Source organism: Mus caroli, chromosome 3 (assembly GCF_900094665.2).
Source record: "Mus caroli chromosome 3, CAROLI_EIJ_v1.1, whole genome shotgun sequence".
Classification (NCBI taxonomy): domain Eukaryota; kingdom Metazoa; phylum Chordata; class Mammalia; order Rodentia; family Muridae; genus Mus; species Mus caroli.
In genome coordinates, this window is record NC_034572.1 from 150391339 (window position 1) to 150406867 (window position 15529).

At 40.1% G+C, this 15529-nt stretch overlaps 1 long non-coding RNA gene across 2 annotated transcripts; it reads right to left on the reverse strand.

Moving 5' to 3' along the window:
- Positions 1-8860: 8860 nt before the first annotated feature.
- LOC115030611 lies at positions 8861-15529 on the reverse strand. 2 transcript variants are annotated; one of them, XR_003836197.1, is made up of 3 exons: positions 15389-15529; positions 14180-14220; positions 8861-9400 (listed from the first exon to the last, which is right to left on the reverse strand). It is a non-coding gene; the product is annotated as an uncharacterized LOC115030611 (long non-coding RNA). The 2 variants fall into 2 exon arrangements; XR_003836198.1 differs by having other exon boundaries at positions 13950-14220.

Sequence of the window (15529 nt, forward strand, 5' to 3'; positions counted from 1 at the left end):
ACACAGAGAGAGAGAGAGAGAGAGAGAGAGAGAGAGAGAGAGAGAGAGAGAGAGAGAGAGAGAGAAATGGTGAAGAAATCCAAATCCACGTAAAGGAAAATCCCTGCAAACAAGCAGTAACTCAGGATAGAGTACCTTTAAATTTCACTTCTGTCTTTGTCAGTGATATTGTGCTATGAAAAGACACCATGACCATGATGAAGAAAGTGTTTTGCTTACTGTTTCAGAGGTCTAGTCTATTATTATCACACTGGCAGTATGGTGACACATAGGCAGATATGGTGATGGAAAAGGGGTAGATTGAGTTCTGCATCTGGATCTGCAGACAACTAGAAGAGGGAGTCACTGGCCCTGGCTTGAGCTTTTGTAACTTCAAACCCCACCTCCCAGTGACATCCTTTCTCCAATAAGGCCACACAAACACTAACAAAGTCATACCTACTACAATAAAGCCAAACTTATACCAACAATGCCACATCTCTTAATCCCTCATGTAGTACCACGTCCTAATGATCAAACACTCAAATATATGAGACTGTTGTGGCCATTCTTATTAAAACCATCACAACTTCCAGCCTCCACCCCCACCACCCAATTCTATGATCTTCCTAGAAACTGACAGAAGTCTCTTCTGTAGGCATCTACAGCTCAGGCTGATTTACATTAGCAGAAGGGGACTAATTTGGGCTGTTTGGGAGAGAAATGCCAGACTCTTCTATCAAATTAACTTAAATAAACTGAACCTTGGGAATTCTATCCTTTTCAATTGAACAAAACTGAATCTTGTTTAGTAGCTGACCCTTGAAAGATGGTGAGAAGAATGCTGGTTCTAAACCTTTGTCAGCGTGAATAGCATATGAGTACCCAGAACTACACATCTGTTAGGGGGAACTTGTGCATCTGTCACCAGGAAATTGGAACAAACTTCATGAACCTATGCACTTAAAATGTTATGATGTATTTTTAAAATGGACTTCCACAGAAGCCTTTAATTTTATTAAGTAATTATAAGCACATAAGCTCTGTTTGATGGCTCTCAAAATATAAACACATTTCATGTCAAAATTGTATCACTTTTGACGGTTTAATTGTGTGAGAAATCTGTCAGGCCCTGGTGACCTGATAAAATAGGGCACAGTGCAGATTTGTTGCTGAAGGGTGTAACAATATGCTCAGTTAAACAGACAGTCTGGTGCTGTCTCAGAGGGCATTGGCAGTGTTCTGTTCTGGGATCAGGGCAATCCTAACACCTGTAAGTCCACATAACAAGATGCTCCATCCTTGAGCTTGTATTTTAAGAGTATTTTTGTCTTGGTTTTTTGTTTTATATATATATATACATATATATATATATATATATATATATATATATATATATATATGAGTGTCTGTGTATATATATATATATATACATATATTCAAATTCACTAGAAATGCTGCTGTTTTATTTTGCTGCCCTGAGCCCAGCTTTCTTTGCTGACTCCCTGAGTTTCCTAAATATCTTAACTGTTAAAGAAATTATGCCTGGAATGCTAAAATTTCAGATAACTTCTCAAAGTGATCAATTGGTGGTTGCCATATCATTTTACTTGAAAAAAATTTCAAGTCTGCCATCTCTTACATAGAAAATACATATACATGCTTCAAAATAAAGGAGTGAGTGTTGGTAAAGTATAGTAGAAAAATTCAGAAAACTTCAATGTCCTTTAAGTTGAGTAACCACATAACAATTCTAATTTTCTAGGCTAGCATCGAACACAGGCAGAGATATGTGCTAACTTTTACACACACACACACACACACACACACACACACACACAAAATACCTGACAATAAATATATATTGTTTAAGATATAGCATTTTCTATTGTTCTAAGGAAAGATGATCCTGAACACCGGCTCCCTACAATGACTTGTGACTACACGTTACTGAGCTGCCACCTGCTGGATGGTTTTTGCCTAGCACATCTAATTGTCTGCTACAGATTTCTCTCTTGGATGAATCCATTGAAGAGCTTCCCACACACACTTTTTGTTAACATCACCCCCTTCCTTGCCACTCTTTTTCCAGCAATGTGTGCTCCTATAGGCCAGTTAAAAAGTGCTTCAACCAATTATCGTCATACCAAAGCCTCTCACATCCTTTAACCAACAGAACCGTGAAGAGACAAGAAGAGGCTCAGCAAAGCTTGCACCTTGTGGAGTGCCAGCTGTCTCCAAAGGGCTTGCTCATTAGAAAGCTTCAGGTGTCCATCATGGAAGTAAAGCAGAAGTAATGATGTCCTAACCTCCATGTTCACCCTATGATTGACAGCAGCTTCCTGCCGCTCCTGCAGACTGTGTCCCAGGGTTTGCCACCAAAAAAATTGAAACAATAACCTATTTCTTTGCAGAGAGTAAATCACCATCAAGAGGCCACACCTACTCCATTTTGGGACCGGCCTCCATCTTTTAAAAGAAGGAAAGGAAAGGAAAGGAAAGGAAAAAAGAAGGAAAGGAGGAAAGAAGGAAAAAATGAAAGAGGAAAGGAAAGGAAAAGGGAAAGAAAATAAAAGAAAAGAAAAGAAAGGAAAGGAAAGAAAAGAAAAGAAAAGCCAAGCCAAGCCTAGCCAAGCCTGAGAACTTGACCTACAGCAGAACCCAAGATGCACCCAGGTACCAGGAAGGACTCCAAGGTTTATCCTTAGACAGAGTTACTCTCTAGCTACTTTCTAGCAACAATTAATCAAAGATTAGTCTGATTGTTTCAGATGTACTTTCAGACCATTTGTGATTATATATGGTCTTGCTTCAGAGTATCCACCTGTTGGCTTGTAGTCATTCTATTAGATGCTTGCCAGAGTGGACACCCCCTCCCTCACCCCCTTACTTTCTCCTATTTTCCTATAAATTTTTTCCTGCTAAGGGTTCAAGGCTGGTCCACCTTCCTTTCCCATCGTGCTGTGTCAGGGTTGGGCTGGAGGAGAACCCAAGCCTGGGCTTGTAATAAAGATACCCTAATGCTATAACATCGGAAATGGCTCCTTGGTGGTCCTTTGGAGTTCACAAATGCTTCCTGGTACAACACCATATCTGTAACCAAAATCAAAAGAATTAAAATGTATTGGATAATTCTCGACCAAGCTGCTTTAAGAAGAAAACTAGGCAATAAATTAGTTCATTGAATAGTATTTATTTAATAACAATGTTTAATATGTGTCACTGGTAAAATTTCACCTGATCCTCTCTGTCCTATAACTGCACACAAATGAGACTGATGCTATGCGCTGCAACCACAAAGCATCATAAAATTCTGAGTTGTCTCCTCAATCATAAAAATGGGAAAGAGGCTGGCATTTATCAACAACCCACCCCTTTACTAGCTATATTCATGAGTACCATCACAACTTATCTACATTGCTTCCTGGACAGGTAGACAGTCACTTTCACCACTGTCAGTGGTTGAGGTTCAGAGCAGTACTGACAGCTTAGGTTTATTGGCTGTGTGCTGTTCGCCTGCTGTTGCCTTTATTACTTTAGGGGGGGGGCTCAGCAACTAAACCTCAAACCACATTAGGAAACGGATGCTATCATTATTCTCATTTTATTACAGGTGATCCTGAGACATTACATAACCTGCTCAGAATCAATCACTCAGACAATGAGTTCAGCCTGGGTTAGAGCCCAGGCAGATTGGTACAGATGTCTACTTGTTAACACAAACATAGCAGGAGTTGTTGTTGTTGTTGTTGGTGGTGGTGGTGGTGGTGGTGGTGGTGGTGGTGGTGGTGGTGGTGTGTGCCATACTAAATATACATCACTCTTGTTTTGGTTCGGAGAAATTGGTAATTGTATGCCTCTGTTAGGCAGGTTACAGGAATTACTCATTTAAATTTTGCATAGTCATATTTGCTCCATTTCATTTTGATGAACATGAGGTCTGGAGGATAACAATAATCACAGTGATGGTAAGCACTTACCTGTTCCTTAACTGTGTCCATCTGCTCCCCCATCCAAACCGTTCTACATACAGTACTCACTCCTGAGGACAGGATCCATCCATCCCTGTAGCCAGGTGAGGAGGCTGAAAGGCAGTACTTGGGCCTGAACTTAGATTGTAAAGCAGGAGGCAGATCGTGGTCTCTAGTTCCAAAGTACCAGAATTTTAACTATTTATCAAACTATGGGACAACGTGAGCTAGCTCATTGCTACAAATGCTTCAACTTGCCTCATTCCAAGTAAAATAACACAGCACATTTAGAAGAGAGTTTCCCACAGAGTAGATTTTTCACAGGTCAGAGATGGTAAAAAAAATAAAATAAAATGAAATTATTCTATTTGTTCCAAAATCACTGAGTCCCACCTATGCTCCTGATGCTGAAGTTATGGAGGTCAAGTCCTTCCCCTGTCTATAAAGAACTGTAGATAGACACATAGATAAGTAAAATATAAAAGTAACTAACTGTTAAAGTCTTCTGCCAAAGCCAAGTTTATGAAAACACCCTAGGTCTCCTGGTCACACAGGCCCAAATCAGTCCACACAAAAGGTAAAGCTAGCAAGAGTAAGACAGAGAATACTTTCATAAGTACATGGAGTAAGGTGCTTAAAATATCACCATAATGTCTGCCATTTTATTTACAATTTAGTAACAGGTAAGTGTAAATTAGACATGATATGTATTCATGTTTCAGGACAGACTTACAATGTGTATATACCTCTGATCACAGAGTTACCTCTGAGAACCATTCCTGCCTAGTAGGCTACTGAGTCCTGAGTTCCCAAACCCTCCTAGTGCAGCCATTGTAATATTAATCAGAAATTATGGGCCCAAGTTACAGAATCCTGTGCAATTGAGTTTAAACCAAAAAAAAAAAAGAAGAAAAAAGAAAAACCACACAATTCTCTAACTTGGTTCATGTGCCTAGAACTTCTAACGAACAGACATGAGTTATGCAAAACTAAATTCAGAAATTCAAGTGCTATATTCAAGCCTCCCTTTCTCCCTCCCCCTCCTGCTCTCTCCTCTCTCTCTCTCTCTCTCTCTCTCTCTCTCTCTCTCTCTCTCTCTCTCTCTCTCTCCTATCAGCTCTTACAATCTATACATAACCTCTTTTTATAATATAGGTTTCAGGTTTCACATTCACATACATCAGCTGAGCAATTCCACCGAAGAAAGAACTCTCCCTACATAAATTCTAGAGAAAGCTACATTCTGACTGGTATTTCCTGGATTAGCCTTCAAACAAGTCCTACAAAAATCAAAGACAGCCTCATACTTCCCTAATCATCTCAGGACTGTGGGCAGTCAAGAGACCAATACAGAGCAGAGAAAGTCCTAGAACATTGCAGGTGGCTTCCAGATGCTTCCTTTCTGTGATCTATGATGATGAGCAAGTTTTCTATAGAAGTTTTGCATACTGTTCCACAAAGTGGGAGCATGTGATTTCTGAGACATCTCCATTTTACACCTCAGAGTTATACAATGGTGTGACATCCCATAACATCCTCCAGGGATGCCATGTTGTATAAGACAACAGATTCCAAACTTACTAGAACTTACCCTTGCCCCAGGGAAATCCTTCTGGAATGTTTTTGCATTAAAAAGAAAATTCTTCTGATGAGGGGACTGGAGAGTGTAGGAATAGAGAGTATTGGGGAGACAACTGGAACCAAGGGGATTGAAGGTAGATTTTGGGGAGTGGGGTAGAAACCTATTGCAATGGAAACTCCCAGAAATCTAAGACAGTGACCCTAGAAAAGACCCCTAGTAATGGGGAATACATATCCATCTTCTGAAACCAGGCAAGGCAGAACAGACTGAGATACTAAACCAGCCACAAAATCTACAATTTGTCCAGCCTTGCAATATATGTTGGGCTTAAAGGTGGCATAGAACTTGTAGGAGTGTCCAACCAATGACTAGTCCAGCTTGAGACCCATGGCACAAAAGGGAGTACATGACACTGCCTGGAGAACCAGAAACCAGAGACTGGATGATAGCCCAGAGACCTAGAATAGAACCAAATATGACTGGGGAAAAAGGTCAATGAAATAACTCCTAATGATACTCTGCTATAGTTGTAGACCAAAGCCTAGATAATCCTCATCAGAGAAACTTCATCCAACAACCAATGGAAGCAGATGCAGAGACTCAGCCAAACATTAGATGGAGCTTAAAGAATCCTGCAGAAGTGGGGGAGGAAAGATTGTAAGAGCCAGAGGGGTCAAAGGCACCACAAGAAAACCACAGAATTAACTAACCAAGGCTCACAGGGGCTCACAGGGGCTCACAGGGGCTCACAGGGGCTCACGGGTACTGAACTGACAGTCAGGGAACCTGTATGGTGGTTCTTAGCATGTATGCTATAGTTGTATAGCTTGGTGTTTTTGTGGAACTCCTAACAGTAGTGGGGGGGGGGGCTGTCTCTGACTCCTTTGCCTGCTTTTGGGACCCCTTTCCTCCTACTGGGTTGTCTTGTCCAGCCTTAATATAAGAGCATGTGTCTAGTTTTCTTGCAACTTTGTATGTCATGTTTGGTTGATATCCCTTAGTGGAGGAAGAGTGCATCTGGGGAAGAGGAGGAGGGACTAGAGGAGAGGAGTGAGGGGAAAAGGTGGTCAGAATGTAATTTATGGAAGGAGAATTTTTTTAAAGCTTAGAAATGGCAAGTAACAGCCCAGCATTGTTACAAAAAGAGTTTTAGCTTCCTGACTTCCTTCAGGGATCCCAGGCAATCCAATGGGTCTGAGTTATATGTTGAGAACATGTCTGTTACTGCATTCCAGCGTTATCACCTCGGAGGAGTACTCTTGTCCTGAACCTGGTCTCCTTCATCATGAAAAGAATAACAATACTTCCTTCCTAAGGTTGCTATGAAGATCAAATCTCTGTTCACATGAGCCTGAAAGCCAAGCCTGGCATAGAGAAAATTCCAGTTATTTTGTGATTTTTAATAAACAACAATGTTAATTACCCTAAAGAAAAATCCTTCTTTTTTTGTAAACTATTCTTCCATTTAACAGGTTTTCTGTTGACCATCAGATTCAACCAGGCTATCAGCTTGCTTTTTCCTCTCATAAGATGCCCTTCTAGGAACAGAAGGGAATGGCCTAGGGGCAACTAATTTTCTTCTTTCTCATCAGGAGACTACCTGTTGTGACTGTGCTGTATAGGACAGGAATCCAAAACTGTCCCTGAGGCTTAAAAATTGTGAACCACCTGAAGTAGGACATGCAAGAGCAGGCATGATCCCAATGGAACCTGACCACACAGCTCACAGACAGACAGACAAAAAGCTAAAGGGTTCTAATGATCTAATTCTCTGCAGTTCATCTATTTTCCCGTAGTTTCTGCTTACAAACTAGTCTCCAGCTCTGTTCTGCTACTCTCAGACTACAGCAATTGAAAAATGAACAACAGTAATAGACACGGGAAAGGCAGGCCAGATGCTAGGGCCTGTGAGACAGTAAGCCAAGAGAACGCTAGCCGGAGTCTCCCCAGAAGAGTTGGATGAAAGAAGATTATTATATAGATACGGGGGTTATCACTCTATCTCCTGTTATTGGATCCATTTCTCTGCTAAATTCTACCACCAAACTCTAAACACAACTTAACTTTAAAGGCAGGAAAAGGGAGCAACTTCTGACCTGATGTAATAATTCAGTTAGCACTTTTTCTTTGGCTGAAACAGCATTTCAGGATTTCATGTCCTCAAATAGTTTATCACAGTCTCCCTCACCCCCTAGTGTCTTACTTGGGCCCTCAGTCATTTATTTATGTTACTGTCTAGCCCCAGTAAATTTTGAGGTTTTTTTGACCCTTGATTTCAAGATTTTATTTCTGGCAAATAAATAATCCCATTACAAGAAAATAAGTGTTAAAACTAGATTACTTACTTCAGTGTGAATGGGTTTTCTCAAAGGTCTTTCATAAAACAAAACAAAAAGAAATTTTTTTTTGAGAATGGAGAAAGCAGAACAGGATGGGAGGGAGGACTGGGGTGAGAAAGGACTCAACAATCATGGAAAGCATCCTCAGGCAATGCCTGCAACATCAGTGCCTGAGGCTCACACCTACTGTGTTCTTAGTGACCTCACTCCATTCCCAACCCTTTGAGGATAAGGTTTATTGATCATGTTCTGACACTTGTGATGGGTTAACATTAATGCATTTAACTTCCATGCCCTTCTTGAGTCTGGCTAAAATCTAGTTTTCTCATACATACACAGATGTATTTATACCTTTGCATAACTTTAGGAGACTGTGGTACAATTCTCTTTACCTACAACAATCAACTCTGTATTTGTTGCATGAGTGAATGCTTTGAGCATCTCAAGTCCTGTTCTTACATTGTAATGAAATACCTGGAAAGGCCTTTGTCAGATAAACGGTGTTTGCATTTTGTCAGTTTGTTTGTTCATTCATTCATTTGATGGACAACTTCTATCATTTTCTCAAAATTATAACTTTTTACTGTAAATTTTTATGTATCTTTTCTGTTATTCCACTACCCTGCCCTAGCATGCACTCAAGAAAACACAACAGGGGATCTGCAGTTGACACCTTACACGGCTTTGCTTTTCAGACTCCAGCAGGGCCAGCATCCTTGACCTAATTAGATTTCTCCACCTCCACATGGCTAGTAAATACTGTAATTAATTTATAAAGGACTCTGAAACACCAGCTGGCAAATAAATTCCACCAGATTCCTACAAAATGAGAAAGAGCAGTTAAGTTGAAGAGTTATGAAGTGTGCATGTGCGTGTGTGTGCATCACAGTCTCCTATCCACTGACTTTCTGAAATGTCAACCATAAATTATATGAAACACACACTATTTGATCATTTTTTACAATGCATTTATTTTAAATTGTAAGGAAGACTATGTGACAAAATATGCTCATAGATGTAACTTTGAAGTCTGTGAAACATGAATGTCCATATTGATTTATATTGGAAATTCATATTTGCTAAGCACACTAATAAACTAGTGGCTGTTCTCAAGAGAATGTCAAAGAAAGAACTGGACAGTCAGTTTAAGAAGGATTTCATGTTCTGCCAGCAGTTACCCATTCAAGAGCCATGGTTGCCAAGACCTAAAAAATGGCTCCAAAGATCCTTGATGAGGTTATAACCTCTCCCTGAGTACAGACAGGGTTTGAGAGTATAGTGGGGTGTTCCTCCTTTTATTAGTTTATGTAATACAGCAAAAGTGGAATCATTTCTCCTATGGTGTCACAGTGAATATAAGACTCTAGCCACGACAATGGCTGTTGTAAGCAGCTGTAGCAGCAGCAGCAGCAGGATTGGGAGAAGCTCTCCAGTTGGCTTTGGAGCAATGAGCTCCATGTTTTCAGAGGTCCACGTGATGCACGTCTGAGGTCCGTCTCTAGGAGCTGTGAGAAAGCCCTGGACAATATCTGCAAAGAAAATGATGACCTCAATACTTGAAGACTGAGCTCCAAAAACCAGCAACCAGAATAGTTCAGAAGAATCCAAGCTTCAGTTGGTATCACAACTACAAATATATACCTTAATATTTCATGCTGAGACATTGAGAAAATTCAACTAAGCCCCTTTTAGCCTTCTCAGCAACAGAAGCTGGAAGATTATAAACAGTTTATTTGTGCTGCTAATTTTGTGTTAAATTGCTATTGGGTAAAATGAAAGAAAAACAAAAACAAGAAAAAGCCCATCAATATAACAAGCTACCCCTTTCTTTGTCATTTTCCCACATGGGACCTCCTAGCAGTCATCATGGCCCTAAATACCTGACATAACCAACTGGGTCACAGGTACACACAGTAACAGACCAGGACAACTAGAACCTTGAGGAATATAATTTTCAGCTAGGACATTGCACTGGGGTCTGCAGAAGGAAGTACCTTACCCAGCAATGCTTTGCAGATACCCAAAACATTTGGAGGTGACTAGGGAGGATATCTCTAGCAACAATTTGATTATAAAAGTAATTACAAGTTATGGGCCCATCTGAGGTAGAGCAATTTATTGATAAATATCTGGGGTAAGGAAAATGTACTACATGGATATTTATTGTCCAGTTAGTGCACATGAAAATTTTCCCTGTTCCCAGGAGGAACCTGTTTGATTTTTTTTTTTTTTTTGGTCACAAATACCATTCCTGGTTAATTTCATATATCTCACTGCAAAGAGAAGGTTATTCATAGTGACATATTCTGCAGCCTTTTTTAGTGAAACAGTATAAATGCTTTGCCTCTTTGGTTATCTAATGCCATCTGTTCAGAGCCTATTGAGTCACTACTTGTATTCCACAACATACACTGTACTACAGTCTGTGAGCCACTTTCCAATGACCCTCAAAACAGCATCAATGTGTTATGGAAGAGGACCCAAACACAAGTGTTACCAGGAAAACATGCTATGTTATGTTACATTATGTTATGTTATTTTGCACAAAAAAAAACATAAATAACTGTTGGCATATGGTAGCATTTATAGAATGTATAGCATTTACAAGACAACCTATCTTCCATCTACAGCTTCTTCTGACACCTCTGGGCCTTACCCATAGCAACTCTATAATTTGAACACTACAGTGCCAACTGGGAGCCTGACTCCCCTCATAACTACCAGCAGTAAGGACAGGTGCAGGACCCCAGGCAGGTCATGATGCATTCTCTTATTAGAGTAAGCAATGCCCATCATTTGAACAAGACTTTCAACTATCCCAGAGAGTAAGGTGATGCTGTGACAATTAAAAACAAGAAAAGACAAGGCTGAAAAGGAAAAACTGGTTTTGGGCTGCCACAGGAAAAGCCCTGGGAAGAGACAAGAGTAACCATAACAATTGCTTTCTAACATGCCATCTGGAACTCTAGAAGGCAGAAACAATGGAGGCTGAGGCAAACAAAAGGAACTTATAACCACCCATACCTCCCTGCGGAAAGGGGAGGGTCCACACACAACTTTACAAATGCGACTTCTCCAAAGTTCATCAGTGTATAGTGTGCAGGCCAGAAGTCTGAACGCATCCTGGGCTATTACAAATCACTTTTTAATCAGTTGTCAGCACCATTTGAGTGATCCAAACTTGTATGATCCCATTTTTTTATAAAATGCTGTCCTGGTCAGTAGGAACTTTAACAATGCCTCCCTCGAGGGCCTGACATGGAAATGCAACCCTAGCTCATCTCACATTAAGACAGCTCCAGAGCTCTTATGGCACATTTGTTGGACCCATACACAACAGCAAGAGAGCATCCTGAGAACCTCAAAACCTAAGTGTCTCACCACTACAACCAGGGGACAATAAAACAGCCCAGGGTTTCTATTGAATAGGACCTACAAGGGAACAGGTTTGGAGTATCCCAAGACACAAGAGACTGTGATCTCTATAAAGAAGGTTTCCTTAAGCACAGCTGGGCCAGGTCAGGCTAAGAGTCTGCTTGCTCAGGTCCAAGCATGGTATTATAGTCTCTAACTGACTGTCTTGTGGACTAACGATGTAGGCAGTTGGTCTTAAGAGCTAAAGTGTACTACTGAAGCACAAGAGCTTTTCTAAGCCCCTTTCCAGACTTAAAATGTGCTCTTACCCAGCATTCCATGAACTCCCTCTTCTTAGACCCCTCTTAAACTCCTCTTTTGACTGTTGTGGTTTGGCTTTAGTGGAGGCATTTAAAGCATATATGTTGACATTGGTTCTAAGCAAGTAGAGAGAGCCATAGCAGAATAGCTAAAGACTTAAAAAAAATATGTAAGTTCAAAAACTTACATATACCCCCAATACCTACTAGAGAGAGAGCCATAGCAGAATAGCTAAAGACTTAAAAAAAATATGTAAGTTCAAAAACTTACATATACCCCCAATACCGACTTAACCTCTTAGAGACCAAGATTTGCTTGTCTGCATGATAATTTATCAATCTATAATACAGCATCATGTATAAGAGTAACTTGCATGGATAATTCACCCAGAGTATTTTACCATGATAGGTTGCATGTACCTAGGAAACAAGACAAAATTACCAATCAAAGCATTAGAACTTAAAAATGGGCAGTTGCATTTTTCTTTCATGCCAAGAGAAGCACAATCACTCTTTACTCTAGGAATATCCCACCCTGAAAAGCTATCTGTGGCCTTTAAACTCACCTGTTGAGGTTATTGGCATCATACTTTTAAGTTGTACTTATTCTATCTTAGACTCACTGAAGAGGACTTTTCTATTGACTTGACTCTCCTGGAAGCTTTAACTACAGTTGTTCCTTTATTACAATAACTGCATGCCATTTTACTAGCTCTGATCATAATCCCTAGTCTCATTAGTAACCACTGTACAAGACTAATTCTGAAATTATTAAACTGAACATAAATAGAATGATACAGACTTTTCTACTTTGTGCCTGGATTTCTCAGTTTAATGTGGGTGACCCTCATGGTGTTCAATGCAGTTTCAATGTCATTCTTACTATTGTACATTGCATTTTACTAAATGACTAGGTGGTTATCAGTTTGCTCTGGCTACTATTGACAAAGTCTGGAAACTTACAACTGGAAGCAACATGGGTAATGAAGTTATGAACTCTGTTATACATACCTTCAATAGAAACATTTGCAGGGCTTAGGAAACACCCTGAGAAGTTTCAGGGTCATAATGTATGCATACATTTGTTCAGATTTAGAGGGGTCTGACAAGTATTTTCCAAATAAAAAATGCTACTTGACTTGTTCTAGAGTTACATAAAGTTCACTGGATTAAAAATCCCATAAAATAAACCTATTGTAAGCTGAAAAAATTGAATATACATAACTGACTGAGCATAATAGCTTTGTGACATAGTATACTATAGAGTATAGGTCCTTCGCCCTCATGATAGCTCACTGTTACTATCCAGAATCTTAAGTATACCAATATCATTAGATTATGAAAAATTCACAATTCAAACTTTGAAATGCACTGGGTATCATATTCATACTGTGATGACATTAAAATAGCATAAATCAACCCACGTTCAGATAAGGACACATTGCCTGCAATCAATAAGGACTCTGGTCACCCTATAGCCCTCTTTGTTCACTTTGATGGGTGGGTCATAGTTTTATACATTATGGTTTTAATTTACACTTCCCTGACTTGCAGCAACAGAGGTCAGGACAGGACAGGTTCACTGATGTCTGTCTTTATTCACTAACTGTATGGAAAACTTAGATAAAACACACCCTTATCTATGGGCAAACTACCACAGAGAGCCAAAGCTTAGTAGGATGGGTGTAGTATGAGTTTGTTGATGGTTGCATTTTTTTTCCGCTATTTTCTCTTGTAGCTGGCCAGGCAGCTAGCTAGTAAATCTGTAGTAACAGCACAATTAGTAATAATTGAATTAATTTAAAAACAATTTTTCCAGCTGTATGAACTGGGGAAATGCACATCTGTGAGCTACCAGATTGTAAAGAAATACTTAAAATATTTCACAGCTCTCCTCCCACCCAGAGTGAAAGTATAGGAAACTATACTTTCATATAATGACAATGAGAGGAAGTCTCTGTACTCTTACATGTGTGGAGGGGAATGGTGGGGGGTGAGGGTGGGGAACATCCCATACCTTTCTATTTTCCCTCATCACTTCATCCTGTGTTAGGGCCCTAGTCAAATGCTTTAGCTATGACAAGCTGCTAAAAATCCAAGGGAAACCTTGTATTTCTCACAAAAGGGCCAAGAAAAGGGAATACTGAAAGACAGACTACGTAAGAGGAATTTAAGTAAAAAGAGATCGATGGAGAGGTATGTCCTCCAAATCTAGTATGAACCCACACAAGTTCTGTGCTCGAGTATCAACCGAGCAAGGCAGGATGGATATGATTCATGTAATGAACTACAATTAAAAGTACTGCTAAGATAACAAAACAATTCACGTGTTTGTGTGTAGGACAGATAGCAAGATCAAGATAGCAGGGGATGGAGAGTTGGCTCAGTGGTTAAGAGCACTTACTGCTTTTCCAGAGGTCCAGAGTTTGACTCCCAGCACCCACATGTTGATTTCAGAACCATCTGTAACTCTAGTTCCAGGGGATCCACACCTTCTCCCGGCCTCTGAGGGCACCCAGCATGCATATGGTGCACAGAGATACATGTAGACAAAACACCCACACACATAAAAGCAATTTGTTTAAAGCACAGCAAATCCTCAGTGGTGCCAACTGATATAGAACCATTACTCACACGCAAGACTGAGCCTGTGATGCCAACCCCAGGATTACTTGCTAAAAGAAAATAAAAATTCCACATTACCCAAGATAAAAATCCAAGGAAAAAAATCAGTGATTATACAATATGAAATATATGGGAAGGTGTGGACAATTATCAGAATAAAATACAACCAACAGCTTTCAAGTGAGATGATCAAGATGAATATAATTATCAAAAGTGTTAGACATTTAAACCAAAGCAGTTTAATGATTTTTTTCTCCTGGATAAGAGCTATATGCGAGGAATATAAATGCCAGAACCCGTGTGCACAAATGTTCACGAGTGTTGATCAACAATGCCAAAACATAGATTTGGGTGTTAACTATAAGAATATTTGCATGGGGGGGGGGCTGGAGAGATGGCTCAATGGTTAAGAGCAGTGATTGCTCTTCCAGAGGTCCTGAGTTCAGTTCTCAACAACCACATGGTGGCTTACAACCATTTGTAATGGGATCGGAAGCTCTCTTCTGGTGTGTCTGAAGACAGCTACAGCGTACTCCTATAAGTAAAATAAATCATTTTTTAAAAAGAATATTTGCATGCACGTTGTGACAAAGGGCAGAGTTTGGGGCTCAATTGCCACAAGAAAGAATTGTGAATATGCATGACTGAAATAAAAGTGAGCTACATGCAACTAACTGCAAACTCAGAAACTACGCGGAACTAAAAGCAACCCTCTGTCACAGTAAATTGTCCCATTTCTCACTTTAAAAAATAAGCATACAGTATATGAACTAAATCTTTTATAAAGAAAGAGAATAAACCCAAAGGGTCAGTGTTAAATCTGGGGAAAGGTACTGAGTTGGGGTCAGAATTGTATCAATACTATTTCCTATTTCTAAAACCTTTGGGTGGCTCCTCTGTGTACAGGGCTTATCTCTTACACATACTAAATATTTTAAAAGCCAAGTTTTTAAGCAACAGCCCAAGAAGGAAAGATGTCTCCCTTCATTAATATGACTTTTCCATCCAAATACTAAGCACCCTGACTACACAAACCAGGTGGAGCTAAAAGTGAGACCCTATGTTCTCATAGGAAAAAGCCTAACTTTTTGACGTGGCCTGACAGAGGTTCCAAGTGGTATGTATGAAACAGTAAAGTCCGGGACAACCGGGTCTAACCCTCAGACTCTGTCCAAAAATAAAAATAAAATATCTTCTCCAAAGACTCGAACCGCCCACCTTATTGCTCGCCCCAGTGAACCCTAGGCAACGCGCAAGCCCGTGGGCTTCCGAGCCGCGCCGAGTCACTTCCGCCTCTGCGCCCTAGTCCCGCCCCGGAAACGGAAGTGCCTTTCTCTAGGGTCCTTCGGCTTGCGGAGA